Source organism: Balaenoptera borealis, assembly GCF_965194805.1.
Source record: "Balaenoptera borealis genome assembly, chromosome: 6".
NCBI classification, from domain to species: Eukaryota; Metazoa; Chordata; class Mammalia; order Artiodactyla; family Balaenopteridae; genus Balaenoptera; species Balaenoptera borealis.
In genome coordinates, this window is record NC_138863.1 from 81,524,415 (window position 1) to 81,548,697 (window position 24,283).

Genomic DNA, 24,283 nt, shown 5'->3' on the forward strand with positions numbered 1-24,283 from the left:
CAGCCTCAGGAGCAGCGGATTAAATCTCCACAATCAACTTGATGTACCCTGCACCTGTGGAATACCTGAAGAGACAACAAATCATCCCAAATTGAGGCGGTGGACTCTGGGAGCAACGATATATATATTTTTTTCCCTTTTTCTCTTTTTGTGAGTGTGTATGTGTATGCTTATGTGTGTAATTTTGTCTGTATACCTTGCTTTTAGCATTTGTCCTAGGGTTCTCTCTGCCCTTTTTTTTTTTTTTAAGTATAGTTTTTAGCACTTCTTATCATTGGTGGATTTGTTTTTTGGTTTGGTTGTTCTCTTCTTTCTTTCTTTGTTTCTTTTTTTATTATGTTTTAATTTTTTAAATTTTTATAAATTATTTTAAATTTTTTATTTCAGTAACTTTATTTTATTTTACTATTTTTTTTCTTTCTTTCTTTCTCTCCCTTTTATTCTGAGCTGTGCAGATGACAGGATCTTGGTGCTCTGGCCGGGTGTCAGGCCTATGCCTCTGAGGTGGGAGAGCCAAGTACAGGACGTTGGTCCAGCAGAGACCTCCCAGCTCCATGTAATATCAAATGGCAAAAATCTCCCAGAGATCTCCATCTCAACGCCAAGACCCAGCTCCACTCAACGACCAGCAAGTTACACAGCTGGACACCCTATGCCAAACAACTAACAAGACAGGAACACAACCCCACCCACTAGCAGAAAGGCTGCCTAAAATCATAATAAGGTCACAGACACCCCAAAACACACCACTGGACACAGACCTGCCCACCAGAAAGACAAGATCCAGCCTCATCCACCAGAACACAGGCACTTGTCCCCTCCACCAGGAAGCCTACACAACCCACTGAACCAACCTTAGCCACTGAGGGCAGACACCAAAAACAATGGGAACTACGAACCTGTAGCCTGTGAAAAGGAGACCCCAAACACAGTAAGTTAAGGAAAATGAGAAGACAGAGAAACACACAGCAGATGAAGAAGCAAGGTAAAAACCCACCAGACCAAACAAATGAAGAAGAAACAGTCAGTCTACCTGAAAAAGAATTCAGAGTAATGATAGTAAAGACGATCCAAAATCTTGGAAATAGAATGGAGAAAATACAACAAACGTTTAACAAGGACCTAGAAGAACTAAAGAGCAAACAAACAATGATGACCAACAAATGAAATTAAAAATTCTCTATAAGGAATAAATAGCAGAATAAATGAGGCAGAAGAACGGATAAGTGACCTGGAAGATAAAATAGTGGAAATAACTACCACAGAGCAGAATAAAGGAAAAAGAACAAAAATAATTGAGGACAGTCTCAGAGACCTATGGGAAAACATTAAACGCACCAACATTCGGATTATAGGGGTCCCAGAAAAAGAGAAAAAGAAAGGGACTGAGAAAATATTTGAAGAGATAATAGTTGAAAACTTCCCTAATATGGGAAAGGAAATAGTTAATCAAATCCAGGAAGTGCAGAGAGCCCCATACAGGACAAATCCAAGGAGAAACACACCAAGACACATATTATCAAACTATCAAAAATTAAATACGAAGAAAAAATATTAAAAGCAGCAAGGGAAAAACAAAAAATAACATACAAGGGAATCTCCATAAGGTTAACAGCTGACCTTTCAGCAGAAACTCTGCAAGCCAGAAGGGAGTGGCAGGACATATTTAAAGTGATGAAAGGGAAAAACCTACAACCAAGATTACTCTACCCAGCAAGGATCTCATTCAGATTTGACAGAGAAATTAAAACCTTTACAGACAAGCAAAAGCTAAGAGAATTCAGCACCACCAAACCAGCTCTACAACAAGTGCTAAATGAACTTCTCTAGGCAGGAAACACAAGAGAAGGAAAAGACCTACAATAACAAACCCCAAACAATTAAGAAAATGGTAATAGGAACATACATATCGATAATTACCTTAAATGTAAATGGATTAAGTGATCCAACCAAAAGGCACAGACTGGATGAATGGATACAAAAACAAGACCCATACATACGCTGTCTACAAGAGACCCACTTCAGACCTAGGGACACATACAGACTGAAAGTGAGGGGATGGAAAAAGATATTCCATGCAAATGGAAATCAAAAGAAAGCTGGAGTAGCAACTCTCATATCAGACAAAACAGACTTTAAAATAAAGACTATTACAACAGGCAAAGAAGGACACTACATAATGATCAAGGGATCCATCCAAGAAGAAGATATAACAACTGTTAATATTTATGCACCCAACATAGGAGCACTTCATTACCTAAGGCAAATGCTAACAGCCATAAAAGGGGAAATCGACAGCAACACAATCATAGTAGGGGACTTTAACACGCCACTTTCACCAATGGACAGATCATCCAAAACCAAAACAAATATGGAAACACAAGCTTTAAATCATACATTAAACAAAATGGACTTAATTGATATTTATAGGACATTCCATCCAAAAACAACAGAATACACTTTCTTCTCAAGTGCTCATGGAACATTCTCCAGGATATATCATACCTTGGGTCACAAATCAAGCCTTGGTAAATTTAAGAATATTGAAATCATATCAAGTATCTTTTCCAACCACAACGCTATGAGACTAGATATCAACTACAGGAAAAAAATCTGTAAAAAATACAAACACAAGGAGGCTAAACAATACACTACTAAATAACCAAGAGATCACTGAAGAAATCAAAGAGGAAATCAAAAAATACCTAGAGACAAATGACAATGAAAACACGACCCAAAACCTATGGGATGCAGCAAAAGCAGTTCTAAGAGGGAAGTTTATAGCAATACAATCCTACCTTAAGAAACAAGAAACATCTCAAATAAACAACCTAACCTTACACCTAAAGCAATTAAAGAAAGAAGAACAAACACCCCCTAAAGTTAGCAGATGGAAAGAAATCATAAAGATCATATCAGAAATAAATGAAAAAGAAATGAAGGAAACGATAGCAAAGATCAATAAAACTAAAAGCTGGTTCTTTGAGAAGATAAACAAAATTGATAAACCATGAGCCAGACTCATCAAGAAAAAAAAGGGAGAAGACTCAAACCAACAGAATTAGAAATGAAAAAGGAAAAGTAACAACTGACACTGCAGAAATACAAAGGTCATGAGAGATTACTACAAGCAACTCTATGCCAATAAAATGGACAACCTGGAAGAAATGGACAAATTCTTAGAAAAGCACAACCTTCCGAGACTGAACCAGGAAGAAACAGAAAATATAAACAGACCAATCACAAGCACTGAAATTGAAACTGTGATTAAAAATCTTCCAACAAACAAAAGCCCAGGACCAGATGGCTTCACAGGTGAGTTCTATCAAACATTTAGAGAAGAGTTAACACCCATCCTTCTCAAACTCTTCCAAAATATAGCAGAGGGAGGAACACTCCCAAACTCATTCTACGAGGCGACCATTACCCTGACACCAAAACCAGAAAAAGATGTCACAAAGAAAGAAAACTACAGGCCAATATCCCTGATGAACATAGATGCAAAAATCCTCAACAAAATACTAGCAAACAGAATCCAACAGCACACTAAAAGGCTCATACACCATGATCAAGTGGGATTTATCCCAGGGATGCAAGGATTCTTCAATATACGTAAATCAATCAATGTGATACACCATATTAACAAATTGAAGAATAAAAATCATATGATCACCTCAAAAGATGCAGAAAAAGCTTTTGACAAAATTCAACACCTATTTATGATAAAAACCCTCCAGAAAGGAGGCACAGAGGGAACTTTTCTCAACATAATAAAGGCCATATATGACAAACCCACAGCCAACATCGTCCTCAATGGTGAAAAACTGAAACCATTTCCACTAAGATCAGGAACAAGACAAGGGTGCCCACTCTCACCACTATTATTCAACACTGTTTTGGAAGCTTTAGCCACATCAATCAGAGAATAAAAAGAAATAAAAGGAATACAAATCGGAAAAGAAGAAGTAAACCTGTCACTGTTTGCAGCTGACATGACACTATACATAGACAATCCTAAAGATGCTACCAGAAAACTACTAGAGCTAATCAATGAATTTGGTAAAGTTGCAGGATGCAAAATTAATGCATAGAAATCTCTTGCATTCCTATACACTAATGATGAAATATCTGAAAGAGAAATTAAGGAAACACTCCATTTACCACTGCAACAAAAAGAATAAAATACCTAGGAATAAACCTACCTGAGGAGACAAAAGACCTGTACGCAGAAAATTGTAAGACACTGATGAAAGAAATTAAAGATGATACAAACAGATGGAGAGATATACCATGTTCTTGGATTGGAAGAATCAACATTGTGAAAACGACTATACTACCCAAAGCAATCTACAGATTCAATGCAATCCCTATCAAGCTACCATTGGCATTTTTCACAGAACTAGAACAAAAAATTTCATAATTTGTATGGAAACACAAAAGACCTCGAATAGCCAAAGCAATCTTGAGAAAGAAAAACGGAGCTGGAGGAATCAGGCTCTTGGACTTCAGACTACAAAGCTGAACTACAAAGCTACAGTAATCAAGACAGTATGGTACTGGCACAAAAACAGAAATATAGATCAATGGAACAGGATAGAAAGCCCAGAGATAAACCCACGCACATATGGTCACCTTATTTTTGATAAAGGAGGCAAAAATATACAATGCAGAAAGGATAGTCTCTTCAATAAGTGGTGCTGGGGAAACTGGACAGCTACATGGAAAAGAATGAAATTAGAACACTCCCTAACACCATACACAAAAATAAACTCATAATGGATTAAAGACCTAAATGTAAGGCCAGACACTATAAAACTCTTAGAGGAAAACATAGGCAGAACACTCTATGACATAAATCACAGCAAGATCCTTTTTGACCCACCTCGTAGAGAAATGGAAATTAAAACAAAAATAAACAAATGGGACCTAATGAAAGTTAAAAGCTTTTGCACAGCAAAGGAAACCATAAAGAAGACGAAAAGACAACCCTCAGAATGGGAGAAAATATTTGCAAGTGAAGCTACTGACAATGGATTAATCTCCAAAATTTACAAGCAGCTCATGCAGCTCAGTATCAAAAAAACAAACAACCCAATCCAAAAATGGGCAGAAGACCTAAATAGACATTTCTCCACAGAAGATATACAGATTGCCAAAGAAGATATACAGATAAACACATGAAAGGATGCTTAACATCACTAATCATTAGAGAAATGCAAATCAAAACTACAATGAGATATCACCTCACACCAGTCAGAATGGCCATCATTAAAAATCTACAAACAATAAATGCTGGAGAGGGTGTGGAGAAAAGGGAACCCTCTTGCACTGTTGGTGGGAATGTAAATTGATACAGCCACTATGGAGAACAGTATGGAGGTTCCTTAAAAAACTAAAAATAGAACTACCATACGACCCAGCAATCCCACTACTGGGCATATACCCTGAGAAAACCAGAATTCAGAAACAGTCACGTACCACAATGTTCACTGCAGCTCGATTTACAATAGCCAGGACATAGAAGCAACCTAAGTGTCCATCGACAGATGAATGGATAAAGAAGATGTGGCACATGTATACAATGGAATATTACTCAGCCATAAAAAGAAACGAAACTGAGTTATTTGTAGTAAGGTGGATGTACCTAGAGTCTGTCATACAGAGTGGAGTAAGTCAGAAAGAGAAAAACAAATACTGTACGCTAACACATATATATGGAATCTAAAAAAAAAAAAAAAAAAAGGTTATGAAAAACCCAGGGGCAGGATGGGAATAAAGACGCAGACCTACTAGAGAATGGACTTGAGGACACGGGGAGGGGGAAGGGTAAGCTGGGACAAAGTGAGAGAGTGGCATGGACATATATACACTACTAAATATAAAACCGATAGCTAGTGGGAAGCAGCCGCATAGCACAGGGAGATCAGCTCCGTGCTTTGTGACCACCTAGAGGGGTGGGATAGGGAGGGTGGGAGGGAGGTGCAAGAGGGAGGAGATATGGGGATATATGTATATGTATAGCTGATTCACTTTGTTATAAAACAGAAACTAACACACCATTGTAAAGCAATTATACTCCAATAAAGACGTTAAAAAAAAATTAAAATGCATCCCATTGGAAAGGAAGAAATAAAGCTGTCTTTATTCACAGATGACAAGATTATGTAGAAAATTCCAAAGAATCTATAAATAAACCTCCTAGAACAATAATTGACTTTAGCAAGGTAACAGAATACAATGTCAATATACAAAAATCAATTGTATTTCTATATACGAGCAACAGGAGCAACCCCCAAAATGAAATACTTAAGTATAAATCTAACAAAACATGTGGAAGATCTATATCCTGAAAACTACCAAATGCTGATAGAAAAATGAAAACAGAAATAAAGAGATAAGCCATATTGTGTTCATGGATTGGAATACTCAGTATTGTAAAGATGTCAATTCTTCCTAAATGAATCTATAGATTCAATGCAACCCATTCAAAATCCCAGCAGGATTTTTCACAGATATTGACAAGCTGACTCTACAACTTATATGAAAAGGCAAAGGAACTAGGAGAGCCATAACGAGTTTGAAAAGGAATAAAATTGGGAGATTTATACTACTTGCTTTCAAAATTTATTATAAAGTCACAGTATCAAGATAGTGTAGTGTTGGCATAAAGTAGGCCTCTAGATCAATGGAATAAAATTGCGAATCCAAAAATAAACCCTTACAATCATGGTCAATTGATTTTCAACAAAAATGTCAAGATAAATCAACAGGGAAAGGACAGTCTTCTCAACAAATGGTGCTGAAACAACTGGAATTCCACATGCCAAAAAAAAAAAAAAAAAAATCCTTGACTCACAGTTTACACCTTACACAAAAATTAACCCAAAATGAATCATAAACCTAAGTGTAAAACATAGAACTATGAAACTTCTCGAAGAAAATGTAGAAAAATTTCAAGACTTTTAGTTAGGCAAAGAATTCTTAGGTACAACAACAAAATTCTGATCCATAAGTAGATTGATAAATTGGTTTACCAAAGTTAAAAAACTTTTGCCCTGAGAAAGACACTGCTATGGAAATAAAAAGATAAGGCACAGACTGAGAGAAATGATTTGAAAATCACATTTCTGACACAGGACATATATCCAGGTTATGTAAAGAACTCTCAAAACTCAACAATAAGAAAACAAACAACCCAATAAAAATAGGTAATCAAAATTACCTTTGTGTAACACATATATACTGTAAATTTTTATTTGAATTCATGTATTTTTCCCAGCCAGTTACGAGTCCAAACTCACCTTCTCACTAATTTTTTATTTATACCATATTATTTTGACTCTGGAATTAGGCTTTTGATCTCTGTTAACCTTTGGTGCACTTTGTACTGACCTAAAAAAATAATACTAGTAGTTTTCTTTGAACTCAGACTATTTTTTTCTGTCAAATAAAACTGGCTCTTTACACACACACCCAAATAAGTTATGAACTTCTGAGACATCAAAACTTTACACTGTCACCTTTTAAATAATGAACCCTGAGCATGAATCACCACATTTTTAATCACCATACTTCCTTCTTCCCCTGCTACCAAATCTAAACAATTCTGGAACACAATGATGAAAGAAATGACCCTTACTTTCCCTTTGCTCATATTTCTTCATTTATTTCTCATCACCTGGTACCATGTTTTGTAAGTCATTGTAAATCACGTTTGGTAACAATGTGAGGTACAGTAGAACAAACAAACCAAGAGATTCCGCATGAAAGAAATTCTTTAAGACCAAGTTATTTAATATGTGATCCTCTTCCTCCAAGTGAACGTCTTTTTTGGCCAGTACCATACCTGCTTAGGCCGTATTTCTCTGCTAGAAACCAGAGACAGACTAAACCTTGACGATTTCTAGCACTATGCCCAGCTTGCTTCCAACTACTGCAGGCTTCTCTTAACCTGCCTTATTTTTCATTATAGTACTTCTCATCACCTGACATAGGAGACAAAACATAAATAGGTCCCCTTCCAGTAGACTGTAAGCTCCATGAGAACAGAGATTTTTAACATTCTTATATATTCCTTTTAACCCCAGGGCAGTGTCTGCCATCCAGTGGGTGTTCAATAAACATTTGTGAATTAATGACTGCCCAAAGCAACTCTCTACCTCATTCCCTCACATTCTGCCTGGGCAGCCCTGGGCAGGACTGTTGATGCAAACAACAAGATATGTTGTCCTTCACTCCCTCCTTTCTTCCAGGATTAGTAACTAGATCTTTCTGCCAATTTCTGTGCTAAGTAGATACTGAGGATGGAGGAATATGAGAAGTAGTATCCTGGTTGCCCGATCTAACACCAAATGCCCACCCATGTTCACCACGTCAAATGGAAACAAAAAGCAGCTCTCACTTCATACTTCAAATGAAAACAGGCTAAATGCTTTTTAAAAGCAGTAGACAGTGGAGGCTGGTATCCTACTAACACGATTATATAGTATTCACCCGCTGCGCTACCATCAGGAGAATTCTTTCCTAGTCCAGGATCTACCACTAACTGCATCTTCTCCAAGTCCCAGCCTGTTAGCTTGAAGACAGGTAAGGACGGCGAAACAAAGACATGATTTAGAGCAAATGTTCTCAATAAGGGGCAGGGGTGAAGGGGGCACTGGGGAGTGGGAGGTACGGCAGAACCAGCTGTGAGGCTTCTTCAAACTACACACGGCCCCTCCCTAAACTCCTCCACCCTGATCCCCGCACAGTTACCCCCCAGAGTGAGCCACTGTTAATGTTACTATGGGAGTACGACAGACCCAGAAAAACGTTCCCAGGTTTTGAGTGTAAGCTCTTTGAGGAATGGGACCGAGATTTAGGCTTCTTAGTGATATCCAGAGGGCATCTAACACAGGGTTTTCCTGTCTCTACCTGCGCCTCCAACCTCAGCTCCTTCCCTCCCCTCCGCCACACCCTACACTTCTCCTATCATCCTGAGCTTCTCCTGCTTGCCCGTAAGGCCATGTCTTTCATCATCTGTCACCACCTGCAGGAGACACGGGTGACCGGCTACCTAACAGCCCGACAGGCAAGGCAGTCTCGCTTTCTGCCTTGCTAACCGAATTGCGATTTTCAGATAGGGGCACCAACGTGCTCAGGGAAGGTGGCCCCTCCCCCAGCTCCAGAACACTGCTGGGCCACGACAGTCACAGCCACCCTCTCCTCCCTTGCCAGTGACTGGCTCAGCACGGGCGTATGACCATTCTGGCCAGCGACACAGGGAACCTCTGAGAAATTCTGACCTTTGTTATCTAGAGAATCACTGAGAAGCAAGCCGTCTCCCTCCCTTTCTGCTCTAGATGTTATCACGTGAAGGTGTGATGGAGCTTCAGTCACCCTGTGGCAGGGCAGGGAAAACCCAGAGAATCTTCAAGAAGCCAACCCAGAACTGGGGCCACTTTGAACCACCTACCTCTAGACTTCTTAAGCAAGACAGTAAAGTAACCCAACTAGTGTTACTTACAACAGAAAGTACCCTACCACACCACACCGCTTGGCCTGGGAAGTCCCTGCAACTTTTCCTCCTACTATCCCCTACTATCTTCAATTTAGAGCTCAAGTACAGTTTCCTTGGGAAGTCTTTGCTTGTCCCCAGACGGTTACACAGCCCCAGACTCTGTTCTCTGCACATCTGCCTCCCCAACTAGACCGTGAGCTTCTCAAAAGCAAACATGTTCACCCTTGGCAGAGGCCCTGGTGTATGCTGGGCATTTATTAAATGTTGAATGAATGGATGAACCAACAAGCAAACAACAAAACAAGGAATCAAAGGAGGAACATGCAGGAGGCCTTCCTTGCCTGGGATAAGACTTGACAATTGACAGATGGAACATGGCACCCAGGCAGTCTACACTCTACTAAAGACTTCCTTTAGGCGGTGGTGAGCAAAGGCAGAGACAGTGCAATGAACAGGTCCTATTTTATCTGCCCAGAAGTCAGAGCTCTCATTGGGAACTGTCCCTGCCTAATCCCCGGCACCTGGGGTGGGATTGACTATCACAGTGGCACCTGAGCAAAGTACCTACTGCTACGGTGGAAACCCACTCCCCGTCCACTGAGATGGCTTGGCCCCGCTTTGGTCTAGTGTATCAATAACGTTTGCTATAAGGATGGAGGTGATGGAAGAAGAGGGAGACATCCCTCCTATCCCCCCCTCTCTCTAAAGGAACAGATAAGCCTGAGATGCCAGTGCTTTTTATCACTCCAGACTAAGAACAGTCAACACAGAGGGAAAAAGAGAGAGAACAAGCCCGGCAACCCTATGTGAGCCCCTGGATCAAGCTATGCCTAAAGCTAAAACCCTCAGCCTTTTCATTTATGTGACCCAATCAATTTCTATACTGCATAAAGCAATTTTCAAGTGACCAAACCCAACCCAAAGAAAAGAATTCTGACAAATACAGTCAGTAATGATGAAAGCAAGCCGATAACATCCCTTCTATATTCAGGACCTGTCACCTCTCAAACTTGGCTTCTAGAATGGTGGCAGGAAGTAAAACTGCCTGGAGGAGGCCTAGCCATGAACAAGTGAGAGTGGAAGAAATGCCACCCCCCAAAACACACACCACCACTACCCCCTTCCCTCCTAAAGGAGGGTACTCTGAGCCTCCTGGATCTCCCTTCTGTTCAGAAAGGAGTGGGGACCTCTGGGAGGCACAAAGTGTTACATTAACACATAGGGGAAAAAATGGAGAGAACTTTCATCAAGCAACATGCTATGGGATTTATGAACATCGCATAACTTAAGGCCGTTGTAATGATTATAATACCCTTTTTACCTTTGAGCAAACTGAGAATCAGCGAAGTTAAGCAACTTGCTCAAGGTCACACAACTAGTAACTAGAATTTAAATGCTAGACTTTTTCCACTTCATCACACCTTTGGCCAGGGCCTGGGAGATGCAGCGCACCTGCGCACCCCCGCCTCCACCCCAACCCCCGACAGCGCCCCAGGACACACAGCCCTGGATGGAGCCTTACAAGCGCAGGCCCCTGGAGTCAGAGCAGCCTTGCATACCCAGTTTTTTGGAAGCCCCAGGTAACTAACCCAGGTGTATGTCGGACACTCAACACCAGCACCAAAAGTAAAGCGCCGGGCAGAGGGAGCAGCGGCACCTGAGCGGCCCCTGGGAAGCGCCGCAGAAGGAGAGGCGGGCGCTCGCTCGGGTCTCCCCCGCGGGTCTGAGCCCCCCGCGCAGCTCCGCGCTCTCCGCAGCAGTGGGGCCCCCAGCCTCCCCTCTCCCCACCAGCGCCGCGGACAGAGCGCCTCCGCGCCGCCCGGGCCGCTCAGAGACCCAGGCAGCCCCGGCCCTGTCCCCGCGCCCGCCCTCGCCCCCAGCTCCAGCCCGGTGCAGAGGGTCGCAGCTGTTCGCCCCCAGGCAGCTACGGGACCCCGACCCCTCCGCTGTGCCGCGACCCCGGCGCGCTCGCTCCGCCGGCGCGCCAGGCAGGGGAGCCCCGCACTGCCCGCCGCAGCCGCTCGGCCCCGCAGGACCCGGGCGCGGGGCCCGCCGTCCCCCGCCGTCCCCCGCCGACCGCTGCCCCCAACCCGCTGCGCCCGCCCGACTCACCAGCGCCGCCGCGCTCGCCAGGCCTGTCCGCGCGTCCGGCCGCCTCCCTGCTCCCGGCTCCCGGTCCCGGCTAGCAGCTCACTGGCGGCGGGCTGGCGTTGGTGCGGCTCCTCCCCGCCCCGAGCCACCTGGGACGCCCGGGAAGGGGCGGGGCCGAGACAGGTGGGCCCCGCCCGCCGCGAGCAGCCCGGGCCTCGGGCTCTTGGGGAATTCTCCGCGGGTGGAAGGGAGGCCCCGGCGGCCGCGTAATAGGGGACACCTGGGACGGTTAGTTCTTGGGAGGCGGCGGGGAGCCCGGGCCCGGCCTGTTTCCACACAGCCTGGCCCGCTGGGGAAGTGGATCGCAGAGCGTGGGAGCCGGACCCCGCTGAGCAGGAAGAGGGGAGGCCAGCCCCTTTCTTTGTGGGCTGTAGAAACCGAGAACCGAGACCCTCAGGGTGAATATGATGGGGCCAAAGGCAAGTTACTTCAGAAATGGAAGAGCTCAGGAAGGCCTTTTCCGACCATTCCACCCTCCCCCATCCCCACTTCACACACCCCACTTTATTAGGTAACCCAGAATTTTAAGTTCACTGGTTCTGGAATCAGATCATTTAGGTTAAAATCCATTCCCCACTTAACAAGGTATGTTAATCTCTCTATGCCCCAGTTTCCTCATCTAAAAAATGAAGATAATACTAGTATATCATAGGAAAAAGCTGGGAGACATAAAAAGAATAGCCTACCTTCAGTGAGCAGCTACTTTGTGCTATCCACGATTCCAGGTGCTTAGGTTCTCTTTCGAGTTGACTTTAGAGTAGGAATTCTTCATCAAGGATCACAAACCTTGAAACTGGATTCCGCCTTCTGCCCTACACACATTTTTTCCTAAAGAGAGCATCCACAGCTGTCCTTAGATTTGCAAAAAGCCTTGGGTCTCAAGACTAGTTAGGAATCATTGCCTTCCAGACTTAGCCAACAGTTTTAGAGCTGGCAGACTTGTGAGAGCTCACACAGGCCAAACATCCTTGAGAATGAAGATCACCAGGATGCCTGCCCAACACGCAGATCACTGCTCCCGAGAATTCCAATTCTGGAGAGCGGAGTGGTTTGGGAATAAGCACTTCAGGTGCAATTCACTGACAGGTGAGCCTAGGAAACTGATCTCATCCAAACTTCTCATTTCTCAGGCGAGGTAACAGGCCTAGGGATCGGTTCACTTGGAATCACCTTCCAGCCCGCATCTGCCAAGGAGCCTACCTTCCAAGTGAAGCCCTCACCCCACCTGAACCAAGGGAAAGAAATGTTTCTCCCTCCACAACGCAGCTTCACACAAGGAGCACTTAGCAAACAAAACAGGCTTCTTTCAAGAGGAAAATAAAATGCGCAGCTACCTCTGGGTTAGCCCTTTAAATCTCAAAGAAGCCTGGACCGTTCTTGCCAGGACTTCGGATACCTCCCTCCAGTACCCAGCCCCTCAGCCCGGCCCATCCCCCTCCACATACCCCACCGTATCTAGCTCTACTATTTGAACAGCTGAGGCTATTCAGCTAACACTTTCAAGTGACATCTTACAAAAATGTAGATGTTTTGTTCCACTTCCTAAGGCTACAGGCTAATTAGACCCTGAAACAGAGGACTTCGGTCTGATGCTATTTCACTGTGTGAGGCCCACAGTGGGAAACACTTCTTTCCAGGCAGATCTTGGCAAGTACTGAGTCTGAGGCAAGAACAGGGCAGGCAGCAGCTGCAGCAAGAGTGGTTGTTTCAGGGATGCCCAAAAATGTCAACCCAAGAATTATCAGGCAAAGTCCAGAATATTCCCTTTTTGACTGGTGAGATTCTCTCCGTGCTTACCAAGGGCAGCCAAGGATGCATGTGTGTCTTTGGGGTTTTGGTGTTCACCACTCACAAAGTCCTGATGTAGCAGAAAGTTGAAATAACCTTCCCAAAGTGAGTTGAGCAAACCTCTCACATACAAGGCAAGCAGGAAAAATTTCCAAGGTGGCATGCTGTGGCAGTACCATTTCCCTGAGAAGAAGACTATAAAAAGATGCAGCTGGCCCTCTCAGCCCTGTGCTTGACCCTGAGGATGGGCAGCAAATCAGCTTTTCCATATTTATCCCTCAGTATTATCTTTTACCCTCACGAGGACTGTGGATCAGTGTGAATTTGCTTAGCTGTCTAAAACACATCAACCAGGGATGGGCTTGCCCTCTTTGGCTTGGTTTCAGAGTGAGTACAGAAGCATGGACTACAAATGCATGGGTCTGCTTACAAGGTTGTTGGCTACAAAAACGCCTAAATGCCTTTGTTGCTGTATTTGTAAACCCAGGAAGAAGCTCTTGGTTATTCCAAATTTACTCTTACTTTCGAAGGCACAAACATACTTATCATCTTTTTAATTTGCTAAGTCAATGAGGAACTGAAATACCAGTGTGGAGCAAATTCTTTGTGTAAAATCAGAGTTCTAGTATCATGAACACACCAAGCAAAATCTGCCTCAGGACTTTTGCACTTACTGTTCCTTCTGCTTGGAACTCTCTCCAGATCTTTGCAAGCCCGGCTCCTTCAATCATTCACAGAGGCCTTCCCTGACCACCCAAGCCATGTAGTATCACAGCAGCCTGTTCTGTTTTCTTCATAGCACTTAACTGTACTGAATCATTTTAGAAAGTGTTGGTCACTGGTTTATAATTTGCCTCTAAGAAAATGAAGACTTTATCTTATCTTATTTACCACCTCTCCCCAGCTCAAACAACAATGCCGAGTACAAAGCAGGTGCTCAAATCTTTGAGGGAATCTTGATGAAAGCTCACATTTTTGCAGCAGGCTCTGAGTGCAACACATGGAGATGTCAGCTGCTCCTGTACATTGCTCAGGCCTGGGAATAAGCTCTGGTCTAGGAGTAAAGCAGGATTTCAGCTCAGTCTCTCTATGTCCCTCAGCAGCCATGTGACCCTGGGAGAGTTTAGCTTCCTGGTTAAGATCGTGGGCTCTGTGGACTTCCCTGGCAGTCCAGTGGTTAAGACTCCATGCTCCCAACTCAGGGGACACAGGTTTGATCCCTGGTTGGGTATGAAATGAAAATAAAAATGAAAAAAAAAAACCAAAAAGAACATGGGCTCTGGAGCAGCTCCACCACTTCCTAGCTCTGTGATGTTGGACAACTCACGTCACCTCTCCACACCTCACCACATCTGCCTGTGGGGAGAGTAACAGTACCACCTCATTCATCCCTGGTGAAGAGATTCCAGAATGCACATGCAGGACAGGCTATCACCGTGAGCCAGGCATGGTGCCAAGTGCTTCACTTCACAGAGAGGTTAGGTAACTAGTACGAGGCACTCAGGTAATCCAGGGAAGAGTGGGAGCTACTGGAACTCTGGTCCAGAAGCTGCTGAAGTCCACTCTTGATCACCAGGGTCCTGGTACATAGTACACACACAACAAATGACTGTGGCAAAACATTTCCACACAACTGACCTCAAGCCAGGCTTGGCCTCATGTCAGAGAGGCGTCCGCTGCCATCAGAGTGGCTGTGACTAGCTTCGTCTTTGTGGGCCAGCGGTTGGTGCAGCAGAGTGAACCCTGAGTAGAGCGAGGTGCTCTGGGCTCGGGCTCTCCAAGTGTGAGGTGAGGGGAGTCATGTAACCTCTCTGGGTAGAGCCAAATGTGCCCCAACGTCCTTCATAGGCTTCTCTTGTAGTCTATTAGTGGTGGATCTGTATTTCTTCCAGGAACACCCCAATATTTTGGCCCAATATAGTAAAGTGTAATCCACTTTAAAAGGCACTAACAACAAGGTCCTAATGTATAGCACGGGGCAACTATATTCAGTATCCTCTGATAAAACATAATGGAAAAGAATATAAAAAAAGAATGTATATATGTGTATAACTGAGTCACTTTGCTTACAGCAGAGGTTGGCACTACACTGTAAATCAACTATACTTCAATTTTTTAAAAAGGCACTATTCATTTACAACAGTTCACAGGGAAAATTGGGAATGGCAGAAACTTTTTTTTTAATAAATTTATTTATTTATTTATTTTTGGCCGCATTGGGTCTTTGTTGCTGCGCACAGGCTTTCTCTAGTTGTGGCGAGCGGGGGCTGCTCTTTCATTGCGGTGCACAGGCTTCTCGTTGCGGTGGCTTCTCTTGTTGAGGAGCATGGGCTGTAGGCGCGTGGGCTTCAGTAGTTGTGGCACAGAGGCTCAGTAGTTGTGGCTCACGGGGTTAGTTGCTCCGCGGCATGTGGGATCTTCCTGGACCAGGGCTCGAACCCGTGTCCCCTGCATTGGCACGCAGAGGACTGAAATAGAAAGGAATCGGAGCTCTAGAGCCCAAACAAACCATGTGACCTCGGACAAGTTACTTGAACTCTGGGGATTTTGGTTTTCTCCTGGGTGTAAGGTCTGCAAGGAGGTGGGTATAAAGCAGAGGCCACGGCCGCAGCCCTCTCCTGTTTATGAGCGGCAGGCCACGCACTGAGGGCAGACCCGGCCTGCACTGTGCAGTCAGTTCCTGCCTATAGTGCATGTGGTGGCAGGAGGGGAGCTTTCGGATCCCAGGCACTTTCTAGCAGAGGGAGCAGACAGCTTGTGTCCAGATGCTGAGTGTGTGCTTTTGTGTTCCGGCTTGGCTAAATGGCTCCTTGAGCATCCCTGAGCTCACTGTGGGGAACTTGTTAAGCTCCTACAAAGATGCTGCCGGGCTGTAGGCTCTCAGCACTAGCTGTAATTATTGGGAATCTGAATAGACTTGATTCATGATCTCGTGTCGGGGCGTTGAGTGGGGAGCACTGGCGGGAGCCCTCAGTATGCACAGAGGTGGAAACTCGCCCTAAACACGGCTCACTGCAGTTCTCAGGAGGGAGAGCATTTTCTCTCCCCATGAAACAGCCTAAGAGCAGACTTTCCCCCAAAGAAAAGAGTGGAGCAGTGGGAAGAGGGAGGACCCTAAATGGAGAGCTCCAATGAGATTCCATTTCACTGGTAGAATCAGATGACTCCTGGGGTCTCCTCACAGCCTTCTCTCTTACTCTTAGTATCCGTGATGCTAAGTGAAGGTACAGCTGGGGTCCAAGGCAAAAACACCTTCTCCTGGGAAGTATTTGATAATAACTATTAAAAACAAGGCAACAGGCCCCAAATGGAGTCACTTATGCTCAGCCCCATGTCACCAAACCGAGACGAGACTGAATTACAGTTTTGGCTCTCCCAGAAATGGAATCTTAAACCAGGCAATAGGGAATCGCCTGATCGGCACTGGTTAGGTCATCTGCCTTACAGACCCCTGCCATTCCCTAAAGGAAACTGACCTTGCAATAACCAACCTGCTTTTTGCCTCTTTGTTCCTGCTCCCTTCTGCTTATAAAAGTCTTTCATTTTGTACAGCTCCCCGGAGCTTCTTTCTATCTGCTAGATTGGATGCTGCCCGATTCATGCATCACTGAATAAAGCCAAATAAGATCTTTAAGATTTACTCCGTTGAATTTTATTTTTCAACATAACAATCCCTTACTTCTATAAGATGCTTGCACACAATTTCTCATCTGATCCTCACAACAAACCAAAGAGTGGAGGGCAGTGGGCTACAAATCTCCATAATCCAGGTATGGAGATGAGGTCATTGAGATGCTACACAGTTAAACAGCTTGACCACATCCCACAGTTGGTCCACGGGAGGTAGAGTCAGATCGAGGTCCCAAGTCCATCATTCTTTCCATTTAGGATGACTGAGTAGCATCCCTGCTTGATGGCCAGGGCTCCAGGGCTATTTTGCCGCTGTGTACATGTCCCAGAAGGGGGCACTGCAGGGCAGCAAGGACGCCTGGGCTGCTGGTTGGGGTCTGGCTCGCAGGCAGCCGGGTTGCCACTGGCTGAAGGAATTAGCATCCCGTGACCTAGACACACCTACCATCAGCCTGTCCTTCCCAACCCTGCAGTAGCCCACCAGAAGCATCCTCAGAGAGGAGAAGCACAGGTAAAGGGAGTCTGCGGTAAAGTGGGGGGCTCAGGGGGAACCCCACTAGTGCTGTTCCTGCCCCCTTCTGTAGCTGGACGTGCACATGCATGTGTGGTATGATTGGCATGTTTACTTTTTCTAAAACTTAAAGCACTAAAGTGAGATCCTATTAATCATCGTGACAGGGCTGGAGGTTAGGTACGGGGCAGCTATTATCAGCACAGCTCCCTGAGAGTCTTCTCCGAGGCCTCACACAGATCTGGGTGGGATGAGGGAACCCACCCAGTGCCCCCTCAGACTCTCCCTTAGAGCCAGCTCAGCTGGGACAAGAGAACCCTGCTTTATTTTTAGCTTGAGAAGCTGAGGAATATAGGTTATATATTTTAAAATGCAAGCAGAGAAAATTAGTGTCCTAAAGAGAAGAACACATCAACATGGATAAGTGAAATTCTTACTACACACAGTTTGAAAACCGTGACACAAGTGATTGCTACACTTTCTAAGTGTCCGCTATATATGAAAAAGATTCTACTCCGTTGAATCTTTTCCTCCAGAAGCCCTACAGTTATATGTTATCAGGCCCCCCTGCTGTGAGGCATCTGTTATTATTTCAATGATTCTTTCCTAGATGCTTTTGATTGCTTAAAGTAATTCAAAAAACAAGAAGGTCTCAGATTCCTATGAAAGGAGAAAACACAGAAAAGTTGCAAAGGAAGAACACTTTGTATGAATTCTTTACAAAAGGATTTTTGAGGCTGCTTGCTGGTTATCACTACACACACACACACACACAGGCAGCACTGTTCTGAGCAGCAGTGTTACTAGCCGTGGAGAGCACACACCTTAGGACCAGTCTTCCCGGGTTTCAATCTTGGCTTCTCCTCCCAGCTGTGAGACCTTGGGCAAGTTAATTAACCTCTCTGTGCCCGTTTACTCCCCGCTAAAGTGGAGATAATGGTGCCTACTTCATGGAGTTATTAGGAGGATTAGGTGGACTAATACATGTAAAGCACTTAATACAGTGTCTGGCACACTGCCAGGATAGTCTCTCGCCTTAATGCACTGCCTACTGCAGCTTTCCAAGCATTACGAGGTTCTGGTGCTGGTACACGTCATCGGGAGCAAGTTTGCCAATTTCTCTCATTTCGGGTATACATTCTGAAGGAGTAAAGCATCTTTTTAGGTGAATTTTTTGGAAAGCTATCCTATGAGAATGATTTGCAGTCTGGTCACGTGGAGGACTGAGGGTCTGAAGGGTCCCAGAAAGAGAGAGGGGCTCCAAACAGAACCTCCTTCAGCACTGGGGAAGCAAAGCAGGTGGAGGATTCCAGCCTTTGCATCCATGGTGCATCACAAGTGGAAAGATCCACAGGGATTACCTGCAAATCTTTTATTTTGAGCCCAGCTAACCACACAGAAATCGGTGTTTTCTCTGCAGATTGGCTGAAGAACCACCAAATGCCAAAGGGAAAGTAAAAATCCCATGGCTCAAGATGCATTTGTCAAGTGAGCCCACATTTTTTCATCTGATGTGTCACCCGAGAGATACCTCCCACTCCTGTTCAATTTATTATGTACATAAGACAAATCACAAGATGTAACCTGTCACAAATGCTAGAATTAAACCGGCAAATACACACACGTCACCAGTAATTGCCTCGGCAGATTATAGCTTCCATTCCACATTCTACCACAGTTGCTCTAGCTCTGTAGTACTTCCAAGGCATAGCCCGAGCACCGTTCAGAGCTCAATAGAACAGGAAACCTCGGGAAAGGCTCACAGGAACCCGGGGAACAGTGGGTGTCAGTGCAGACCTACTGCACTGCAGAGCTGCTTGTCCTGGAACCTATAGGGTCACTTCCCAGTGATACTGAAATGTGCTTTGTCATCAGGCCCTTTCAAAGGATTGCTTTCCCATCTTAAATAGACAGGCTTCAGCCTAAATATTCATCCACGATGTTTGAAGTTTTACTACCTAAGTCACCTTTAACAATCTGATACTTGGTAACTGCCTCTTCCAAGTTCTTTGGAGAATAACAAATTCAAGGAGATGGATAAGACATCATAAAAGCACATCATTTGCAGTGCCCTCAGTTCCACTTATAAAATCTTTATTTGGCATCCATCTTTCCACTTTTAATTGATAAAGGCAGTTTACTGTCTAGCTCCCATGCAACATTAACCAAACCAAGAACGAGAATGAGGGTGTTTTACATACACAAGGCCGTGCATAGCCACAGGATTTCAGTGACCCGAGGTAGGGAAGTCTCCTTGCTAAGAGAGCAGATAAAAATAATCCTGTGTCCTGCCATTTGTTATTCTCCAACGGCTTCACACTCTGGCATCCTCTCACAAGACCTCAGACCTGTACATTAATAGTAATAATCAGTAAGCTAAACAGGAATACAAACACCCCAACACTTCTCAAAAGACGCCAATAACCTTTCAATATATGCAGAGGTCCAAGGCATTAGTTGAAGAATGCCAATGAGCTAAAACATATTATTAGAATAAGTGCCTTTCTTGGACAAGAAGAAATTCAGAAATTCAGCTAACACACTGGTCTATTGCACCTTAACTCAATCCCACTTTTTAAAAAGTTAAGACACTTATTGACATAGGCGGCTGTCTTTTCAGTGCTGAAGGAACAAATGTCAGGTTTTCTTGGGTCCTCAAGGAAGGAAAAATTTAAACACAGATATTCAAGCAAAGTAAAAGACAGAAAGGTCACGGTTGACCTTGCTCAGGCTTTGAATTCGAGCAGCTGCTCACTGAAATGAACTCCTTCAAGGCCAGAAAATGGCCCATCCTCACAATGGCATTGAGGCCTTCAAGAAGGGTGCCTTTAAGATGACTCTAAGAAAAAACAGACCAGCCAAAGTTTAATTCAATTTTATTTTCCACTTTTAGTATTTTTCAAATTATACAACATGCAGTCCGCCAGAGTATCCATATATCTTCATTTTAGAACCTAGAAGATAACCAAACTTTTCCATGGGCCAGGGAAGGGTTACTCCAGATCTTTTGTTACATGTACTATATTACAGCATCGTTACTTGATATAAACTGCCCTTCTCCCCCTCACACCACCAAAACAAGTTAGTCCACAATTTTTTTTAATGAAAGCTACTGTACAGATACACAAAGCCCAGAGAACATACATCTGCAGTACACACGACATACTTTACAAACTAGACATGTATAATTCTACAGAGTGCCCTATTCCCCTTATATCCGCACACGGTGAAAAGTATTTTAAACTGATGGACAATTTGTAAATGTGTAAGCAGACTTCACGGAGCAGTACTGCCTTCGGCTGTTACCTGACACTTATTCAATACTTTCTAAAAAGTCTAAACTGTTATTGTTCAATGAAGGCATTTTAGACTGTGATGGTTCCTTTAGCTTGCTCACAATATGCGGGTGAGACAATCTATAAGTGAAATCCTACCGGTCTGCCACCTCCTGCCCCCTGCCACAAACAACTTCCCTAATGTGTCATAAAGCCAGAGTCTAAATGTTTTCCACCCTGCTTAAAAAATACACTTCAAAGAGGGGACTGTTAAGAATTTTTATTTGCTTTCGGTTATTCCTCTAGGAAAGGAGAGGTAATAATCCCCCCATGAATCTTGCTGATGGCTTAGTCTGGCTTTGGACAGGAATATCACGTCCTCATGTGAAGGTAGGGCTTAAAAAACTCTCTAGATGCTACATTCTAGACAGACATTTTTATTTCTTCACTTATCCCAATATTTCTACGAATTCTAATTTTCTTAATCATATGATACTATTTCCTTTAAAAGTCTTAATCCACACTTATTTTTCTCCGTACTACCTGCCATTCCACATGGCAAACTGTAAAACATTGGAAGCGATGATGCATTTATACAGAATTCTCCAGTTATTGACCAAAACACACTTGGCATTAATATATTTTAGTCTCCGACCACAAATGTTGATAAAGCAAACAGCATTCCTCTAATTTAACAATCCACCATCCTGCAGGGAGACATTATTTTTAGAAATCATCTGGTTATTCCCTTTTAGTATCAAAGAGTCAACTTTCAAGAAGTAGCATGAAATATAAAATTATTCCGAGAGGAGAAACACACGCACACAAGCACACACACACTCGCAAAAAGCAGCATACAACCGAAAATATAATCATGGGCTCAGCCATTCACAAGTGTGGTTTTTACATCTGGAGTACAAATGTAAAGGAACAATAGTCTAAAAAAGTGAAAATTGCATAAATGTGGCTTTTAACAAAAGAGGCCTACAGAATATGTGGTCCTGATATTACCTTATTAAACAAAGTAATATTAGGGATCCATTGGAATATACTGTGTAATCCATTCCCATGATCTGCCTACCTTTTAGTCACAGTGTAGGAAAATTAGTTTAGAGGTCCTATAAAGACTGAAGCTAGGTGAGCTGACTGGCTGATCAGCAACTAGCAGAATTATCTTTAAGAGACATCAAAGCCAACTTTCTCTGTGAATAAAAGTAAACTGAATTTTGTGAGTCCCTTATAGAGATCAAGAAATATGGAACTACAAGTGAATGTTTCTTTTTGAAACATGAAAGGGCCAAACACTTCTTTAGAATTAGAAAAGGGGTGCCCAGGGAAAACTTACTTGGGAAAAAATCTAAAATTATCTGTTAACAAGAGAGCCCAAAGGAAAGAATTCCTGACCTTTGTTCAATTTCCAACTATGGAGTTACAGAGCTGCATAACAGACAGCAGTGGTATGACAATTTATTATTTGGCGATCCTCTCAAAGGCCGGTTTTAACTTCTAAAATAAGAGGCAAACATCTTAACAGCAAGGTTATAATCTATGGCATATGTTATTACCTGATAAGGTTTGCAAAGCAGGCCCTACAAGGATCCTTCTGTCAGACGGCAAATAGCATTGGAGCAGTTATGATGGGCAAGCACTAGCAACAATGTAAAAAAAAATCAAACAGAAGAATTTTTAAAATGTAAATGAATGCAAGATTGTCATTTTTACTAAATAAATACGTCAGTAGAATTCATCCTCTTCTCTCTACTTACTAGCTGCCCCCGCAAAAAAAACCCACACATAAACAAAGTGCAACATTTAACAAATAAATTAAGTCAAAGCAGCTTTGCTTGGTTAGGGAAATTTTATACAAGAAAAGTCTGGAAGTCAATTCAGTCTTTAGTGCTTTATCCACACACACACAAACACACAGACACACACACACACACACACATACACTTGAACTATCTTTTACCCACCAGCAATGAGAAAGCTCAACGTCTCTTCTGGCAAAATTTCATTCCAGTGGTGACAGCAGCAGGGACAGTACCAGCTCACTCATCCTGGGCTGACACAACCATAGGATGGGTGCTTTCACTGAGACTGGTTTGGTTATCATTGACTTAACCCTCAAATTTATCAAAACAAGTAGTTAACCCTCAAATTTATCAAAACAAGTAGCAGCACACAAGACTAACTTAATTGAATCCTTGTCAGTTTCCCTGAAAACTTTACTACTTGGAATTCAATCATTTTAATATGCACAACTGGAGATAAGAGTTGACTCAGCTTTAGATTCATGTATTTGAATAAAACAATAGCCGAATGTAAAAAATCCATCCACACTGATTTCTTCTAATTCTGCCTAAGAGGAAACCTATCTATTTGATGCCAAGGAGAGAACTCAACTAAATGGTCGGCAAGAATGGGTTAATATAACAAATTATTCATGGCAACTTATTCATAGGCACAAAAATATGTCAATTACTTTCCCCCTAGGGCTTCCTTTTTCAACTGCTGGAATGATCCTGGATTTCGTCAGCAATACCCCCACCAGGCTCAAGATGGTTCCGTAGAGAAAGAGGCCATCCCTGATGCAAGCTCCAGTAGGATGAGGGAAGAGGAAGCGAGGAGGGGGGTAGCCGCATTTCCACTCATCCAACTTTGCAGCATTTTCAACACTTCTGAAGGAATGATGTTCTACCTGGGCTGGCTGAGACTAGTCACTGCAGGTTCAATAGCAAGCAGCTCAGAGGTGAATGCTATGACTTTTCGCATTTACACGGATGTGTCTGAGTGAACAATTTCTACATTGTTACTGTCAGATTGTTTTTCTGCCTCGAAGAAATTTGCTTTGCATTTTAACGGTGCCATACTAAAAGGTGTATTTTACAGATCCAAAGATGCGAGCAGGATATTCAAAATGCGTCTTTGGGGTGATTTGTTTTGGAAAAGCGTCCAGAATGAAAATTTTGAGCCCTATAGCAGCACTTTTGTGTTCCCTAAAAATATAAAGTAATGTGTTTATTTTACAGGAAACCAGACAGTTGCAGCGGCGAAGCAGAAGCCCCTGCCTCCACGGCACTTGGTTGTTCCCCTCCAGGGAATGGTATTTGCTGGGACGTGGGTGCTGAGAAGGAGTCTCCAAGGACCACCCAGGGACCACCCAATGCCCCGAACCCGGGGCCACAGCAACAGATCCCAGGAGTAAGTGGATCTTCTGTAATCGCCCCCTTCAGATTTCTCGGGAAGAGAAAAGTCCAAGCACACATCTGTACACAGAAACTCTACACAGCTCAAATATCTGAAACTGGTGTACTGCAGATGGCTGGGGTGAGCAAGTGTAAAAGAAAATGGAAATTGTGTAGGAGGGAAAAAAAGTAAAGGAATTGGTGATTAATGTAGTCCTTGACATGCTACGTGGAGAGTCATATC

The 24,283-nt window shown here is 43.5% G+C and overlaps 2 protein-coding genes across 3 annotated transcripts in view; both read right to left on the reverse strand.

Moving 5' to 3' along the window:
* LYPD6B (LY6/PLAUR domain containing 6B) overlaps window positions 1-11,722 on the reverse strand; it is a 233,115-nt gene extending 221,393 nt beyond the window's left edge. For both annotated transcript variants that reach the window (XM_082397260.1, XM_082397262.1), the window contains exon 1: window positions 11,612-11,722. The gene's annotated coding sequence lies outside the window, so the exon portion shown is untranslated. The remainder of the gene's footprint in view (window positions 1-11,611) is intronic.
* Window positions 11,723-20,438: 8,716 nt separating this feature from the next.
* Window positions 20,439-24,283, reverse strand: part of KIF5C (kinesin family member 5C) — a 174,442-nt gene continuing 170,597 nt past the window's right edge. Inside the window, exon 26 of the mRNA XM_082397238.1 lies at window positions 20,439-24,282. The gene's annotated coding sequence lies outside the window, so the exon portion shown is untranslated. The remainder of the gene's footprint in view (window position 24,283) is intronic.